Here is a 20175-nt window from a genome sequence, read left to right on the forward strand (position 1 = left end):
TGAAGTAATCAAATCCTCTTTCGTGAATTGAACACAAAGAGAAAAAAATAAAGAAAGAAAGAATGGGAAAAAAAATCCCAGAAATGTAAGATACCATCAATAGAACTAATATATCGGTTAAAAAGAGTCCAGAAAAAGTAAGAAAACAAGAAAGAAGAAATACATAAAAACAATTTTCCAAAAACAATAAAACACATAATACCACAATCTAAGAAACCCAAATAACTTGAAGCATGATAAAACATGAATATGCACAGGAGCATCTGCTTGCGCGCACATGCGCACACACACACACACACACACACACACACACACACACACACACACACACACACACACACACACACACACACAAAGGTAGACACATCCTAGTCATTGCAAACCAAAGATAAAGAAGGTAGCTAGATAAAAAAAAAAAAGAAAGAAAGAAAATGCAATAGAATAAAGAAATAAAGAAAAGAATTATAGCAGACTCGCATGGATTATAGCAAATCCATGCAAGCCAGGCAATAGAGTGGTATATTTTTAAAATAATTGATAGACTTTTTATTTAGTACAGTTTTAGATTAACAGAATAATTGAGAGAGTACATAGAATTCCATATACCCAACCCACCCCAACTCCTCACTCCTCACCTCTGCAAACAGTTTTTCTTATTATTAACATATTGCATCAATGTGGTACATTTGTCACAATTGCTTATTGTAAGATAATAATTAAGGTAATTAATTAATGCAATTACAATTACTGTAATTATTACATTATTAGTAGTTATAGTCCATAGTTTACATTAAAGTTTATTCTTTGTATTATACAGTTCTGTGGGATCTGACACACCCTGACATTACAGTTTCATACAGAATAGTTGCACCACCCAAAAAAATCCCCTGTGATTCATCTATTCATCCCCCTCTTCCCTTTTCCAAAATCTCTGGCAATCACTGATCTTTTTACAGTTACAGAGTGGCATGTTTAACGTACTGGGGAGAAGAGCAGAGTCAATGCAGAATTCTATACACAGTGAAAATAGTACTCAAAAATGAAGGGGAAGGGCCGAGCCCATGCTGGGAGCACAGCAACGCTCCTGCCGCGGGTTCGGATCCCATGTAGGAATGGCCGGTGCACTCACTGGCTGAGTACCGGTCACGAAAAAGACAAAAAGAAAAAAAAAAAAATGAAGGTGAAATAAATCTTTTGTAGACAAAAAACTGAGAGAATTCAATAGCTGCAGACATGTACAACAAGCAATGTTAAATTAAGATTTTTCTGGCAGGAGCATATTACCAGATAAAACCTTGGATATGCACAATGAAATGAAAAGCAATTAAAATGGTAAAATGAACATCAATATAAAAATACTATTTATTGTTTGTAATCACTTTAAAATATATTTGACTAACACAAGTAACAGTGTACTGTAGGGCTTATAATTTACAAAATGTATGACAATAATAAAACAACAATAAAGAAAGGAAGAATTGGAAATGTACTATTATCAAACACATACACTATATGAAAAGCAGTATAATATTATTTTAAGGCAGCTATGATAAGCTAAAATTGTTCATTTTAAACATTAGAGGGACTACTATTTTTTTTTTCTGAAGGAGGTAAAATAAGCCACTACAGAAGATAAAATAGAATCATAAAAAATAATCTAAAAGACGAGGAAAAAGGAAATGAAGAACAAGTGGGACAAATAAAAAATAACTAGCAAATGGTAAATTTAAATTTAGCCACATCAATATTTAAAGTGAATACAAACAATGGCTAACTATAGCTTATCAACAAGAAACCTGTTAAAACAAGGGTCAACACAATATAGCCCACTATAGCCCATGAGCTAAATAGGGCCTGCAGCATGTTTTTTAAGGCCTGAGAGCAAAGAATGGCTTGACAGAATTATATTAAGTGAAACAAGTCAGGCACAGAAAGAGAAATACCACATGTTCTCACTTATTGGAGGGAGCTAAAAATTAATATATAAATTCACACACACACATACACACACACACACACAAACCGCGGGGGGGGGGGAAGAAGATATAACAACCACAATTATTTGAAGTTGATACAACAAACAAACAGAAAGGACATTGTTGGGGGGAGGGGGGAGGGAGAAGGGAGGGAGGTTTTGGTGATGGGGAGCATTAATCAGCTACAATGTATATCGACAAAATAAAATTTAAAAAAATAAATAAATAAATAAATAAAAAATAAAAATATGGAGAAAAAAAAAAAAAAAAAAAGACCTGAGCACTAAGAGGCTAAAAGATGTATATAAATTCTGAGAAGGTTTTCATCATTTAGAAACACAAATGCACAGTATGTAAAATTACACGCATTTCCATGGGGAAACTCTTATTCTAAATATTCAAATATGTTAGGGTATTTAAAATAACAAAAGTGAGGGGGGACAGGGAGGAGGGAGGGAGGTTTTGGTAATGGGCCCCAATAATCAACCACATTGTATATCGACAAAATAAAATAAATAAATAAAAATAATAAAATTTAAAAATTTTTTAAAAATAAAAAATAAAAAAAATTTAAAAAAAAAAGAATGGCTTGACATTTTTAAAGTGTTCTTAAAAGAAAAAAAAGGAAAATACATGCCAGAAATCATTATAATCCATTAAGCCTAAAATATAAGCTATCTAGTCATTTATGATAAGTTTGCCAACCCCTTCCCTAAAATATAAAGACACAGATGTGCTAAGAGGAAAAAAATAAAAAAGATATACCATTAAAACACTAATCTAAAAAAAAGCTTGAATGGCTTTATTAATATCAGACAAAATAGACTTCAGAACAAAGACTATTACCTGAAATAAAGAGAAAACTTAGTCAAGGATAATAAGGCAGTTCACCATATAGACTTAAAAGCATAAATATGTATGCACCTAAGAACAAAGCTTCAAAAACATGATGGAAAACCTGAAATAACTAAAAGAAAACATAGACAGAATCACAATTGTAGTTGGAGACTTCAGCACTCCTCTTTAGTAATTGAAAAACCAAAAAAAAAAAAAAAAAAAAAAGCAGTAAGGATATAGGCTTGAATATCACAATCAACCAACTTGAACTAACCAACAACAAGCAGGGCCACAAAACAAACCTCATATTCTGGGCCACAAAACAAACCTCAACATATTTAAAAGAACTGAAATCATAAAAAGTATGTTTTCTCACCAAAACATAATTAAACTAGAAATCAATAACCGATACCTGGAAAAATCCCGAAATATTTAGAAGGTAAACAACATGCTTCTAAATAACACATGAGTAAAAAAAAGGAGTCAAACAGTAGTAAGATAGCTGCTGAATTGAACAAAAATGAATTTTTTAAAAATTTGAAATTTGTGGGATACAACTAAAACACACTTAGAGGAAAATTTCTAGTATTAAATGATTACGTTAGAAAACAACAAAAGTTTTAAATCAATTATCTAAGATTCCACCTTAAGGAACTAGAAAAGGAAGAGCAAATTAACCTAAATCAAGCCGAAGGAAATGAACAGTAAAGAGTAGAAATAAGTGAAACTACAATCAAAAACAATGGAGAAAAGCAATGAAACCATATACAGTCCTTTGCAAAGATCAATAAAATTATTTTAAATCTAGCCAATCTGATGAAAGAAAGAGAGAAGAGGCAGAGGAGAAAGAGGAGAGGAAGGGCCGGCCTGTGAGTGTGGTGCTGACAAAACCAAGTCAGGGTTAAGACCCCCTAACCAGTCACCTTTTAAATATAAAAAGAAAGAAAAAGAAATCCAGGTAATCTAAATTTCACTTTGAAATATGATTTGATATTTGGATATTGAGTTGATGTGTCTGATATTCCAGCCATTCACTTAATTTAATAAACTATTTTCCCGTTCCTAACTATGAGTATGTCTGTATCATCGGGGATCAGTCAGCACATCAGAAGCCACTTGATTGTTCCAGATATACTTTGTTTAATGCAGAATTAGGGACCCGCAGGACTGTTGGAAGCAGCAATAGGCATGAGGGTGAGGAATAGAGGTCAGAAAGGCAGCCACTGAAGGTTGGAGAGGTTGATATTGAAGACGTCAGCCTAAAGCACCAAGCACATACTTTTCAGAAGCTTTCCTGAAGCTTCTATAATACGTGAGAACTTCAAAAACTACCAGTAACTGTATCAGGCAAAGTGTGTCATTCTCAGAAATTTGCTGGAAAGACCGAATCTTTCATCTGTCCAAGCATCCAGCTGCAAACATCTCTGGAAAAAATAATGGCTTCATTTTAATTTCCATCTTCCAACTCTCCAACAAGTTCTTCTCATTGGCAACCTCTAACCCAGAACTGTATAGAGAAAGGGATTCTGAAAAACATAGTTCTCAGCTTTGGAAAAGAGTATCAGTGGGGCCAAGGGGCTACCAGTGAGCAAAAAGGTCTGCAGCTTATTGCTTCGACTACATGCTGGCGATCAAAACCATCACTTCTCACTTATAAAAATACCATTTTTAGTTTTGTCCATTTTTCCCACTCCAGTCTTCTATAATGCTCTGTCTTATACTATTCCTGGGCAAGTGGAAAGAAGTAGTGAACATTTTTGGTTTTAAAAGATTTACTTGGTCATTCCATTTATGGCTAAAAAGAACTTCAAAATGCCTGTTTGATCTTTCCTTTCTTTTGGTACGATGGTCCATTTTGGCATAGGGGTCAATAGAAAGATGATCATAAAACCACATTCTTCTGCAAATTCAAGGGAGATGTGAATGTGGATGCTTAATAAAAGCAAAATTAAACTACATGAATTGTTAGAGAAATGGGTAATGTCATACACATGTTACTGAAAGATTTGTCTCAGAGATGCAAATAATTGCAAGTTAGCTAAGGTTATAAAGCATCCTTTGTCCTACAATCTCATATTTGGCCTAAAACTTTATTTGGCTTTCAAGAAAACATTTTAACTTGAGCATACCTGCCTTAAATCATTTAAATTTTCAAAACTCACTTTTACCTTTTAAGTAGAAACATTGTTCATTCCTAAGCCGTGTCTAAACTATAAAGAAATATTAGAAAAAAATTTATTGCTAAATTGATCTTTTAAGTAATAGTGTCTGATGTCAGAATTAAAGTTTTAAATTTATTTTATATTTGCTAAGTTAGTTTAAAATGATTATTTAAGAGAGCGTAATATGCTTCACTATGTTTTATGTTACTGAAAACTCGGATATATAATAATAAATATAAGCCTTTGTCACTTAGTGTGTACTTAAATTTTTAAACTCTTGTGAAAATATGCATACTACAAAGAAAAAAGTACTCCACATAAAAATGAATATTATTTAAGTTATTAATTGGAATTGAAATCTGTACTGTGAAAATAGATATAATTTTATATCAATCTTTTTGCCAAATTTGCTTTGTACTTAACATAGCAATTTTATCAGTAGTCTTATTAAATTGATTTTCAATGTAAACTTTTTATGGTTAAAAAGTTATAATTGTTCCAGGATTTATTCTGAAATACCTAAACTAATACATTAAAATTTTCAGAAACATTTCCTAGACAAGAATCCCAAGATATAATTAAAATATTAATCAGCAGACTATCCATTTATAATAGATTTAATGGGCCTATATATGTTAATAATGAAGAAATGCTATGGTTTACAGATTTTATATAAAACTACTTCTCATGAAAGCTAATGACTCATGGAAATGAAAGTAATATTTTAGAACTATAATGTGAGTTTAGAAAAGCAAGCAATTTGATAAATTTATGGGAAAGAGAAGAAATTTAATTTTTTGCTTATTTCTTGGTGATATTTCACATCAATTAACATAAAATATTTTATTCACAATCTGTCTGGAATATTTTGTGTTTATTCATGTGAACATTAAAATGAAATGTTTGAATTATCAAATATTCTTATCCTATATAGGGATGGCCGGTTGCTCACTGACTGAGCGTGGTGCTGAAAACACCAAGCCAAGGGTTAAGATCCCCTTACTGGTCATCTTTTGGAAAAAAAAAAAAAAAGAAAGGGGATGGGGAGGGAAAAAGAGTGAGGAAGAAGAAAAGAAGGGACACAAATTACCAATATCAGAAATAAAAGAGGTAATAGCCCTACTGCTTTTACATACATTAAAGGAAGGGAAGGGAATATTATAGGCAACTTTATGCCAATGAATTTGATAACTTAAATCAGTGATTCTCAACTAATGCGACATTTGGCAAAATGTCTGGAGACATTTTTAACTGTCATACTGGGGAGGTTGCTCCTGGTACCTAGTAGGTAGAGGAATGAGATGCTGTTAAACAAGCTATCATGCAAAGGACACCTTTCCATAACAAAGAATTACCCTGCCAAAATATCACTTTGGTTGAGAAACCCCTATTTAGATGAAATGAAAAGTTTAGATGAAATGAACAGTTTAGATGAAATTCTTTGAAAGACCCCTAACTACCAAAGTTTTCTTAAGAGGAAATAAATAACTTGAATAGTCCTTTACCTATGAAAGACACTGAGTTTATATTTCAAAACTTTCCAAAAAAGAAAACTCTAGTCCCCTATAGCTTCATGGACAAATTTTACCAATTAGGAAGAAATAATATCAATGTTATACTAATTCTTCCAGAGTATAGAAAAAGAGAGAATACCTCCCACTCATTTTATGAAGTTGTTACTCTGTTATCAAAACCAAATACTACAAGAAAACCAGTGGCTAATCATGATCATAGATGCGAAAATCACTAATAATGGCAATTCAAATTCAACGATATATAAAAAGGATCGTAAATCATGACCAATTGAGATTAATCCCAGAAATGCAATCATTTATTCAGCATTGGCAAATCATCAGTATAATTCACATACCAATGGACTAAATAAAACACAAATCCATATGATCATTGAAAATGATGCAAAGCATCTGAAAACCTTTTGTGATAAAAGCTGTCAGGAAATAGGAATAAAAGAGAACTCCTTTAGTCCAATTAAGGACATCTACAAAAAGCCTACAGCTAACCTCCAAACTGAGTGGTGAAAGACTAAGTACTTTCTACTAGGATTAAGAACAAGGTGAGGATGTCTACTGTCATCATTCCTACTCAGCAACGTACTGGAGTCCCTACACAGTGAAGTAAAGTTAGAGAGAGAGAAAGAAAGAGGGAGAGAGAAAAAAAAAAAAAAAAGACACAGGGATTGGAAATGAAGATTTAAAATTGCCTTTTTTAACAGATCTTATGATTACCTATGTAGAAAATTCCACAGAATCTTCAAGTGAGTTTAGCAAGATCACAGAATCTACATAAAACACTGTATATCTACATGCTAGCAACGAACAATTAGAAAGTTAAAATAAAATATAGTACCATTTATAATAACAGCAAAAAACATGAAACACTGAATAAATCTAACAAAATATGTAAAGCATTTGTTCAATTAAACTACAAAACACTGTCAAGAGAAAGGGTAGTATATTCATGGACTGGAAGAGCCAATATAAAGATATCAGTTCTCACCAAATTGAGCCATAGATTAAATGTAATCACAATCAAAACCCTCACAGAGTTTTTTTGGTTTTTTTGTTTGTTTTGTAGACAAGCTGATTGTAAAATTTGTATGGAGAAGCAAAGATGCCAAACAGCTAAAACTATTTTGAAAAATAAAACCCAAGTTGGAGAACTCACACTACCTGATTTTAAGCCTTATTACAAAGCTAAGAAGTAAGGTATTGGCAAAAGGATAGATGTATAGATCCTCGGAACAGAAATCCAGAAATAGAACTACATATATATGAAGATACTTCAAAAAGTTGGTGAAAAAATAGAATTAAAAAATAATATGAATCTTTCCATGAACTTCTTGAAGTACCCTCATATGGTCAATTAATATTCAACAAAGATGCTAAGCTAATTCAGTGAGGGACAGAATGGTATTTTTAACAAATAGTGCTGGAATAGTCGGGCATTAATTAAAAACAGAAACAAAAAAACTAAATCGTGCCTCACACCATACATAAAACTTAATTTGGGATGAACCGCAGATGTAAATATAAACTTAAAAATATAAAACTTTTTAAAGAAAACATGAGACCATCTTTGTGGTATTGAGTTAAGCAAAGTTTTCTTAGACAGGACAGAATAATCAAAAAGGAAAAAGTTATAAGTTACACTTCATTAAAACTAAGAACGCCTGCTCTTTGAAAGACACTGTTAAGGAAATTAAAAGATAAGCCATGGACTTGGAAAAAAACCTTTGCGAACACACATCAGATAAAGAACCTTTTTCCATAATGTACAAAGAATTCCCAGAACTCACTAATAAGAAAACAATCTAAATAAAAAGAAGTGAGCAAAACATTTGAGCACCACTTCACCAAAAAAGAGATAAGATAGAAAATAAGCATATGAAAAGATGTGTAACATATTAGTCATCAGGGCAAAGCCACAATGAGAGACAGCCACATACCCATCAGAATGGCTAAACATTTAAAAAAAAAAAAAAAAAAAAAAAGCCCGAAACTGAAACTTATAAATTTTTGGTGGGAATGCAAAATGCTATAAAATAATTGGGCAGTTTCTCATAAAACTAAATATATATTTACCATATAACTTAGCAATCCCACTCTTAGGAATTTATCCAAAAGAATTACAACATATATCCACAGACTTGTACATGAATGTTTATTCTGATACCAACTGATATACTGTAACATAATTCTGACACTAACCACCTAGAGTTAGTATCACACTGCACAGCATTGAAAGCATGGTCCCCAATAAGACTGCCCTTACTTCTGATGCCAGCTGCACTTGCAAGTTTCCAGGCTACCTGCATGTTTGATAACTGGTCACAAATCTAGAGGTTCCCACAATGTCCTCAGTTTTGATAATTCAATAGAGCAACTCACAAAACTCAGGAAAGCACTGTAATTATGATTTTAGTTTTACTATAAGGGATAAATATTACAACCAGCCAAATGAAAAGACAGGGTGAGGTCTGGGAGATTCTGTAACACAGAGCTTCCATGTGATCTTCCTGTGGAATCAGGATGTGCCACCCTTGATAAGGAAAAGGCAGACCCTAAATGGACTCACTCATACTAAGCTTCCACCAAACCAAAAGCTAAATTTTTCACTTGTTAGATCTGACCTTCTGTGAAACCAGGAGAGAGCTGATAGCCAAATCCCTTTATGCCAACAAATTCTGTTTACCTCCTGCAAGGAAAGTAATCTTGAAACAACCAATCCACTATTTTTTCATTGTTCATGCTTTCCTGCATTGTTTTCTGCCTATAAAACTCACCTACTCTGAATAGTTCATCAGAGCTCCTTTCTATTTTGTAGACTGGATGTGGACTGGTTCATGAATTGCTAATGAAAGCAATTAGATCTTTCAAATTAAATTTACTGAAATTTTATTCTTTGAAATCCTCTTAGGAAATCAATGTGTGTTCAAACCAGGAAGTTCTACTGAGCTTCATTGTCCAGAGTTCTTACTGGGGTTTCATTACATAGACATGTTTGATTAGCCATGTGATTGAACTCAATCTCCTTCTCCCCTCACTAGAGGTCAGCTGGCTCAAAGCCCCAATCCTATAATCACACAACTAATCTTTCTAGGGACCAGTCTCCATCCGAAGTCATCTCATCTCATTACCACAAACTCAGGTGATCCAAGGGGCCCATGAACAACAAAGACATTCCACTATTCAGGAAATTCCAAGGATTTAGAGTTTATAGCCCAGGAACCAGGGACAAACGTCAGTCAAATTCTTCATCATACAACAATGTTTATAGAAGCTTTATTAATAATCACCCAACTTTGAAATAACCCAAATGTCCTTCAACTGATGAATAGATAAAATAGATTTTGGTATATCCATACAATGGAATTTTATTAACAATAAAAAGGTGAGCTATTGATATATGCAATATAGCTGAATTTCAAAAACAGTATGACAATTTTTTTTACATAGATATTATAAATGCATAACTATCAATGTGGCATCATCTTATGATAGGTAGCACCAGAGGAATAAATCCTTTGTTATAAAGCCATTAATTAACTTAGTTCAAGTTTTCATAACCTTGTGCTATTGACATTTTGGACCAGATAGTTCTTTATTGTGTGGTTCTGTAAGATGTTTAGAATCATCCCTGGCCTCTACCCATTAAGATGCCAGTAGCAATTTCCCCAGTTAGGACCATTAAAAACATCTTTAGACATTCCCAAATGTTCCATGAGGATAAAATCAGTCACCCCTAGTTGAAAACTAGTAATTTAGTAGAACACATATTTTTATTTTTCATGAACTTAAATGTTTTGTAAAGACAAAAATAACTTACTTGACCCACTAAATCAGTGTAGGAAATGTATGGTGCTCAAATTAGGCTTTCCATAAGAAAACATAGCTAAGTTTTGCATAAATTAGAACATTTAGAACATTATACTAAATTTTGCATAAATTAGAACATTTAGAACATTATTCTAAATAATGTTTTCATACAAAGGCAAAGACATACAACTGTTTTAAATAAAAGTTATTAAACCTGTCTAATTCGTCCAATATTCACTTTTCTTAGTAATAAAAGGGTACTTTAAAAAGTTAGGGGAAAAATAGAATTGAAAGACAAGACAGTATTATCTTTCCATGAACTTTTGAAATACTCTTGTATTACCTGAACTTTTTCTACATTTACATACCTAATTATAAAACTTTCATATTTTATTTAAAAATACTGAAGGTCTTAGTATTCTTCTTCTTGGTATTTGATAACCTATGCATACCTTTGTTTCTTGTAACTTAGCAATCAAGACCATTATTTTAAATCATGGCTAACTTTTTCCATCCATCTCCTGCAGCAAGTATTTGAGATTCCTTAAAGAGCTAGCAAATTTATTCACTGGACTTTTTTTTTTAGACACTCTTTTCTATTCTTGAAATCTGTAAAATTTTTCCCTATCATTTTTTAAAAAAGGGCAGTTTGAATAACAATATCCTCAACAGCAGTATCTGTTTTACAAAAATTCAATTTTTTCAAATATAGCTTTTTTTTTCCCCCAGTATTTTATCAATATACAATATAGTGATTTTTGGAAAAGGAGGAATTGATAAAGGGACACAGACTTTTTTTTTTTAATTTAATTTTCTCTCAAAATTACTTGGTTCTCTTAAACTTACATAAATCCTACTTAGTCCATTCATGCCAATCAAAATAGGAGCTCCATTAAATTAGAGAGAATTTAAAAATCTAATTTATTATTTATCTCTGGAAATAAGCAAAGGCATGCAAGTCTATCAGCAAACACATTTACAAAGTATTTCATACTCACACAATAAAAGAACTTTTTCAACTCTTGGGAAAACTAGCGAACTCTGGAGGAGTTCAGTGCTGAATTTCTTCCTATTACAGTAAAGGTGTGTGTATGTTTTCTTTTGTTTGTTTTTAACACGAGCTTTTTGGGGGGGTGGGGAGCAGGATGGCCAGCTAGAAGACTACTGCTAGTCTTTCCAACAAGACAAATGAAACAACAAAAAGCAACTATACTTGTATGAAAATAATAAAGGAAAGTCCTGGAGCACATCAAAAGGAGTAACAGAAACATTAGTAAGCATAGAAACTCAGGATAGCCATATAGAGAACAAAAGAAAATTTCCAGCCTCCACCACTTCATCCTCCACCATCGGAGGAACAGGGACCCAGAGGTCTTTCTGTCTGCAGGGGAAAGGGAAAGAGCTACTCTGCAGATGCCTGCAATTTAAGCCATAAGGGAGCTGCACTGCCCTTGCAGGCCATGAGCCCAGTATGATGAGCTGCTGAGAGCCCACATGACTGCATTTATCCAGGGAGGGAGTTCATGCTGAGACCCCTCAAACCCTGGGTCCTGGGCTGCCACAGCAGTCACTATTTGGCATCTAAGCCAACACCTAAGTGCCTTTTGCCCTGAGGCCCCTCATCGTGACTGCATGTGGCATTTATGCCCTGGGAATAGGTGGTCCAGTGCGCTGTGAAGGCTACCCTCAGGACAGAGGGAGTCAGAGCACACAGTGCACACACTTTCTGGAGCCAGACAGCCTACTGATTGGGGACTTCTGCCACTGCCAAGCATCCCACTCTCTTCAATGGAACATACAAGCACCTCTCATGGAGACACTGAGTCCTGCTGTAGCTCCAGCAAACCCATACAGATACACACATTCCAGCTGGGAAACTGTGGAGTACCCATATGCTTCTCTTGAGGGCATAGAGACCCATCCACAGCTCCAGTAAGCCTGCTTAAGGCTACTATCCCCAGCTGTGGAGCTGCAGAGAGACCCAAAATCTTTTTTGGGGGAAGAGGGGTTCACCCACAACCCCAGTGACCTTGTGTATGGCAACCCACTCTAGCTGAGGAGCTGTAGAATGACCCAGTGTCTCTTTTGGAGACATTGGAGCCCATCCACAGCCCCAGCAACCTCACTAAGAGTGGCCCATTCCATCAGAGAAGCTGCAGAGTGAGCCAGTATCTCTCTTGATGGCACAATGGACCACCCACAGCACCAAGAACCTTACATGGGGCAACCCACCCCAGCTGAGGAGCTTGAGAGTGACTCTGTATCTCTCTTGGGAGCACCAGGGCCTGCCCAGGACTGCAGCAGCCTCAGCCAGAGTGAGCAGTTGAAGAGAGCCCCAACACCTCTCTTGGAGGTGCAGAATCTTGCCAACAACCATGGCAACATTATTCATTGTGGCAAATTCCAACTGAGAAGCTGCAGAGAGACCCAACATATCTCTTGGGGGAACAGGAGACCACACCCGACAGTGGTCTGGCCTAGAGTGGCACACACCAACAGTGGTGTTTCAGAGCAACCCAGTGTCTCTCTTGATGGGGAAGTGCCCCACTCATGACCCCAGAAACCTCATCCAGAGCAACTCCCTTCAATAGTGAAGTTGCAGAGTGACTCAGAGTTCCTCTTGAGGACATAGAGACCACTCACGGCCCCAGCAAACTCACTCAGTACCACCCACTTTCAGCTGAGGAGCTGCAGAACACACCAGCACCTCCTTTGGGAGTACAGGGCCCAGTAAAAAGCCCTAGTGACCCCACCCAGAGTAGCCCACCTTAGCTAAGGAGCTGCTTAGCACCTCATTGTCTCTCTCAAAGCCCAAGATCCTAATGTCAACCCTAGCAATCCCACCCAGGGTTGCCCATCTAAGCTGAGGAGCTTCACAGCTCCCAAATGCATCTATCAGGGGCAAAGCATTCTGCCCAGGGTATCAGTGAGCCTACCCAGGGTCACCTACTCCAGCTGAGGAGGAACAGAACACCACAATGGTTCTCCCAACAGCTAAAAACCTCATCCATGATTCCTGCAACTCAGCCCAGCATTGCCCACTTCATCAAGGAGCTGTTGGACAACCCAGTGCCTAGACCATGGAGGCACTGAGACAACCAACTTTGAATACAGTTGATGAAATCACATGGAGACTACACTACTACATTCACTCAGAACCAGACCTAAAACACCCTACCCAAATGTCAGTATAGAACATATCTACATGACAGAGACTCTCCTTTGAAAGCTACTCCAGGATATTAGAAGAAGTGACTGTTCCACCAGATGCCCAGACATCAATGTAAGAATACAAGAAACATGAAAAAACCAAACAAAAAATGACACACCCAAAGCAATACAATGATTCTCTTGTACCAGACCCCAAAGAAAAGGAAACTGATGAAATGCCTGAAAAGACATTCCAAATAATAATCTGAAAGAAACTCAATGAGATGAGAGAAAATACAGATAGACAACACAATGAAATAAGAAAAACAACTCAGGATCTGAAGGAGAAATTCAACAAAGACACAGATATAAAAAAGAACCAAGCAGAAATCTTGGAACTAAAAAATTCATTCAACAAAATAAAAAATAAAACCAAGGCTAAAGAAACAGCCTAGATCAAGCATAAGAAAGAATTTCTGAATGTGAAGACAGGCTGTTTGAAATAACCCAGTTTGACAAAAAAAAGTAAAAAGAATTTTGTAAAATGAAGAAAACTTACTAGATCTATAGAACAACCTTAAGCATGCAAACATAAGTATTATGAGTGTTCTGTAAGGGGATGAAAAGGAAAAACAACAAAAATTCTATTTAACAAAATAATAGCTGAAAACTTTCCAAGTACTGGAAGAGATGTGGACTTCCAGATCCAAGAGACTCAAAGTTCCCCAAACAGATTTAGCCCCAAAGGTCATCTCCAGGACAAATTGAAGTCAAACCGCCAAAAGTCAAGATGGAGTATTCTAAAAACAGAAATAGAAAAGCATCATTACATATAAGGGAATCCTCATCAGACTAACAGCAGATTTCTCAGTAGGAACCTTACACACCAGGAGAGAGTGGGATGACATATCCAAAGTGCTGAAAAAAAAAAAAGATTCAACCATTCTATAACCAGCAAAGCTATCCTTCAGAAATGATGAAAAGTGACTTTCCCAGAATAACAAAAACAGTGGCAATTCACCACCATAAAACAGGCAATACAAGAAATCCTTATGAGAGACCTACCTCTGAAAGCAAAAGAACAATAACCATCATCAGGACGACATATGAAAGAATAAAACTCACTGGTAGAGCAGATACACAAGTGAAAAAGAGAAAGAAATTATACCTTATCACTACAAAAAAACCACCACACAGCAAAGACAGACAATAAAAAGAAAGAAATAAACAAAAGACATATAAAACAAACATAATTTTTTAAAATGTCAGTAGTAAGGCAATACATTTCCATAACAACCTTAAACGTAAATGGTTTAAATCCCCCATTTAAAATATACAGACTAGCTGAATGAATTAAAAACTAGACCAAACTATATGCTGCTTAAAAGAAACTCACTTCACCTGTAAAGACATACATAGACTAACAGTAAAATGAGGGAAAAAGCTATTCCACATGAATGGAAACCAAAAATGAGCAGTAGTAATTACATCAGATAAAATAAACTTTAAACTTAAAATTACACAAAGAGATGAAGTAGGACATTATAAAATGATAAAGGAATCATCTTAGCAAGAGGATATAACAAATGTAAATATACAGGCACCCAACACTGGAGCACCCAAATATACAAAAGCAAATTATGATTGACCTAAAGGGAGAGATAGACCTCACTACAATAACAACTGAGGACTTCATCACCCCTCTCTCATATTGGACAGATAAATCTACACAAAAAATCAGCAAAGAAAAATTGGATTCAAACTGCACTACAGACCAAATGAACTTCATGGACATTTACAGAACAATTTATCCAACTGCAGAATATACTTTCTTCTCATCAGCACCTGGAACATTCTCCAGGACAGACAACACGTGAGGCCACAAATCAAGTATCCGTAAATATTAAAAAACTGAAATCATATCAAATATCTTTTCAGATTACAGCAGAATAAAACTTGAAATTAATAACAAGTAAAACTTTGAAAAATGTACAAATACATAGAAATTAAACAACATGCTCCCGAACAACCCCTGGGTCAAAGAAATAATTAAGCAGGAAATCAAAAAACTTTTAAAAACAAATGAAAGTAGAAGCATATCATACCAAAACCTATGGAATACGGCAAAAGCAGTACTAAGAGAGAAATTTATCACAATAAGTGATACATCAAAAAAGTGAAAAGACAATAAACATCTCAAGCAACTAGAAAAACAAGAACAATTCAACCCCAAAATTAGTAGATGAAAAAAATAAGAAAGGTCAGAGCAGAACTAAATGAACTAGGGACCAAAAAAATTATACAGATCAATGAAACAAAAGCAATCCTGAACAAAAATAATAAGCTGGAGGTATTACACCACTTGGCTTCAAAATATACTACAAAGAAATAGTAACCAAAACAGTATGGCACTGGCACAAAAACAGACACATTACCAATGGAACAAAATAGAGATCCCATAAATCAAACCATGTACTTACAGCCAACTGATCTTTGACAAAAGCACTGAGAACATATACTGGGGAAAGGAGAGCCTTTTCAATCAATGGTGCTGGGAAAACTGGATACCCATGTGGAGAAGAATGAAACTAGACTCCTATCTCTCACCATATACCAAAACCAACTCAAAATGGATCAAAGACTTAAGTATAAGACCCAAAACTATAAAACTTCTAGAAGAAAACAGAATGCTTCAGGACATAGGAATGGGCAAAGATTTTATGAATAATACCTCAAAAGCAGAGGTGACAAAAGTAAAAATAAACAAATGAATTATATCAAATTAAAAATCTTCTGTACAGCAAAAGAAACAATCAACACAGCAAAGAGACAACCTGCAGAGTGGGAGAAAATATTTGCAAACTATACATCTGACAAGGGATTAATATCCAGATACACAAGGAACTCAACAGTCAAAAAAAAGAAAAACAATATGATTAAAAAATGGGCAAAGGAGCTGAATAGACATTTCTTCAAAGAAGACATACAAATGGCCAACAGGTATATGAAAAAATGCTCAACATCACTAATCATCAGAGAAATGCAAACCAAAAGCACACTGAGATATCATCTCACCCCAGTTGGATTGGCTAAAACAGAGAATAAATGCTAGTGAGGATTCAGAGAAAGGGGAATGTATTAGTCTGTTTCTGTTGCTTATGACAAAATATGCATAACTGGGCAATCTGTAAGAAAATGAAATTTATTGCTTACAGTTTCAGAGGCTGAGATGTCCAAAGTCCAGAGAACACATCTGGTGAGGATCTTCTTTAGTGGTGACTTCAGAGCAACACAGGGACTCATATGGCACAAAATGGCAGAGCAGAGAGAAAGACAGAGTTCCTCATGCACTCTCTTTTTAAAGCCCTCAGAACCACACCTACCACCAGCATTAATCTATCAACTTAATTGCCTCTTCAAGGCTCCACCTTTCAATTACCACAACAGTTACAGTAGGGATTAAGTTTTGAGGGGACATTCAATCCAAGGCAGGGAACTCTTACACATTGTTAGTGAGACTGTAAATTAGTACAGCCATTATGCAGAATAGTATGGAGGTTTCTCAACACCTACAGATTGAACTCCCAAGCAAATACACCTCTGGGAATACACCCAAAGCAAAAGAAGTCAACGTGTTGAAGGGATACTTGCACTCTCATGTTTATCTCAGCTCTATTCACAATGGCCAAGATTTGGAACCAACCTAAATGTCCAGTGATGGATGACTGGATAAAGAAAATGTGGTATATATACACAATGAAATACTACTACTCAGCTATAAAAAAGAATGAGCTTGGAGAAAATTATGTTAAGTGAAATAAGCCAGGCCCAGAAAGAGAAATACCACATGTTCTCACTCATATGTGGGAGCTAAAATTTATAAATAATAACAGTAATAATAATAAGTTGAACTTTCAGAAGTAGAGAGTAGAACTGTGGTTACCAGAGACAGGAAAGGGGAGGAGAGAGGAAGGATAGTGAGAGGTTGGTTAATGTACACAAAATTACAGCTAGGTATGTAAAATTAGTTCTATGGGTATACAGTAGTGGTAGGCATGTAAAATTAACAGTAATTTACTGTATGTTGTCAAATGGCTAAAAGACAGGAGCTTAAATGCTCTCATCACAAGGAAATGATAGATTTTTGCAATGATGAATTTGCTAACTATCCTGATTTGATTACTATACGTTGTATACAAGTATCAAAATATAAATCCGTACCTCATAAATATGTACAATGTTTCAATAAAATAAAATAAATAAAACTTTTTTTAAAAAGCTTTTATTTCATACCTTCACCTAGTTCATTTTTCTTTTTAATGGGATTCTTTTTTTTTTTAAAGAAAGGAGAAAGAAAAATCAGGCTACTCAACATCCTCCAGGTTGCTTAGGAAGTCACGAAGCTCCAGACATGCCAGAAGTAATCTTTCCCATTCAATCTGCAGTCTCATTCCATCAGACATACATACTCCCTGATATAATTGTTATAAAAACCAAGGAAAATTCTTAAGCCTCAAGTCTTTACTCTGAAACAAGGTGCAACTAATTTCAATTTTTTCCTTAAGTCTCTGTATACATTCTCTCCTATTTGAAGGTTCATCTGTGTTTTTAAAGTAGATATTCCCAGTAGTACACATAAATGACCAGTTTTTATGCCCAATTAATGTCCAGAAGTTGAGAGAGAATAAAGTGGGCATATGCCAGCTGCAAATGCAAAAATATCACAGTTACAAACATTTGTATAAGGCTAATTTCTTTTACAAGGAGAGAAAAGGTTTGTTTGTTTGTTTTCCATTTATACACACACACAAGAAGAACTACCAGTCTCACTTCTACAACTTTACCCATCAATCAAAAATAAAGAAAACTCACCGATTTGTTGCAGGAGGGAAGTCAGAGACACAAAGAACTGTAGGAAGCTGCTTTCTTTCCAGCCAGCGTGGAAAACCTTTTTCTTGAGTATTGTTTTAAGCTTATAGTACTGTGGAAATAAGACAAAATATGGAGGATTCTATCACTGGCTGAGGAAACGGGTGTAGGCTGTAATATGAACAGCCTTCTCAATCCTACAGGTGAGACCAGCTACTGGCCTGACTGAAATGCTACTAGATATTCAGAGTCCTCAAGATAGACAGACATACTAGACAAATAATTGCTTGACAGAGAATCACAAGGACAGACCACAAAAATCAGCTTCCCAACATTGCTTCAACTAATTGAGAAAAAAAGCAGCTCTGTACTCATCTAAACCAGAACCAGACATGAGCAAGACTCAGAAAAAGAACAGGAGATTTTGGGGACACGGGTGGGAGGAATAATAGAAAACAGAATAAGCAAGCATAAAAGCTCTAATTGTTAAATGAGCTTCATTCTAGGAGGCAAGGTGTGCCTGGGTGCAAACAGGTGAAGAGGTGCTTTTGACAAGCAAAGCTGGGCTTAGATGAGTCACTTGGGCACCCCAGTGGAAAGTCCACCTGTCAATGGAAAACTCAGAGAGAAGAGCATTTAGAAAGGGAGTTTACTTGCAACCAAGACTGCAAGGGAATTTTCAGGCTTTAAAAGGATTGGATCACAAATAAAAAGAACAACAGTTATTTGTAAGAAAAGTAACTTTCACAAGTACCAATGATACTAAATTAATAATTAGCCAGGTCAGGGAGTAAAATAGCAATTTTCTTATATGATCATTAATTGACCTCACATCTTCAAACAGTGAAAAACCATGTTTTTCTTGTTAATCTCAGGTTGCAAAGTCCCTTATCCCACCTCCTTAACTATGGGATGCTTACTTAAATGCAGTTAAGGTAAAATATTTGATTTTGCTGCTTCCAGCCTTCCCCTCCCTTTAAGGCAATTAGGAATTCCATTTACTTCCTCCAAGGCAAGCCACATATTTGTCAGGTGTTTGCTGAAAAAGAAAAGACACTTAGATATTCAGAATTGAAGTCTTCGATCTCTACCTTGTTTTTGTGACTAAAAGTTTAGGTCAATGGTTCTCAACTGGTGGCAATTTCACACCCCGGCCATCACTAAACAATGTCTGGAGAGGAGATATTTTTTGGGTATCCCAATGGTGGGGGGTTAGGAGGAGTGCTACTGGCATCATCTAATGAGCAGAGCCCAGGGATGCTGCTATATATCCTATAATACACAGGACAGCTCCCACAACAAAGAACTGTGCAGCCCAAAATGCCAACAGTGCCACTGTTGAGAAACCATGGCACAGACTCGAGCCGATCACTTGGATTGAGATTTCAGCTTGAACACTTACCAGTTGTGAAATTTTGGACAATTGACTTAACCACTCTAGGCCTTAGTTTCCCCATTTGTAAATTGGAGAAGATAAAATAGTACCTACACCTTGGAAGGTTGTTATGAATATTGTGCCATATAACTGTTTGCTATGATAATCTTTATTGGAAATACACAATCTATTCCTACAGTTTCTTGGATTGCAATAAATACCTATATCAATATCACTTGAACTTTTTTCTCCTTTATCCACATCTAAATTCTCTCTGCCATGTTTCCACTTCTAGGTGTGAAGGCTTTAACACAAGGATAAATCTTACTGACCTTCAGTGCAACTCATTACTTTCTATTAGCCAGTTCTTGGATTAAGGTATATAGTTTGCAGAAGTAAACGTAGCAGGCTTGACTGCTGTCTTTTGAAAGACCTGCTTACAAGGTTGGTCCTTGTTCTCAGGTATTTGA

The sequence above is a fragment of the Cynocephalus volans genome, chromosome 6, assembly GCF_027409185.1.
Source record: "Cynocephalus volans isolate mCynVol1 chromosome 6, mCynVol1.pri, whole genome shotgun sequence".
Classification (NCBI taxonomy): Eukaryota; Metazoa; Chordata; class Mammalia; order Dermoptera; family Cynocephalidae; genus Cynocephalus; species Cynocephalus volans.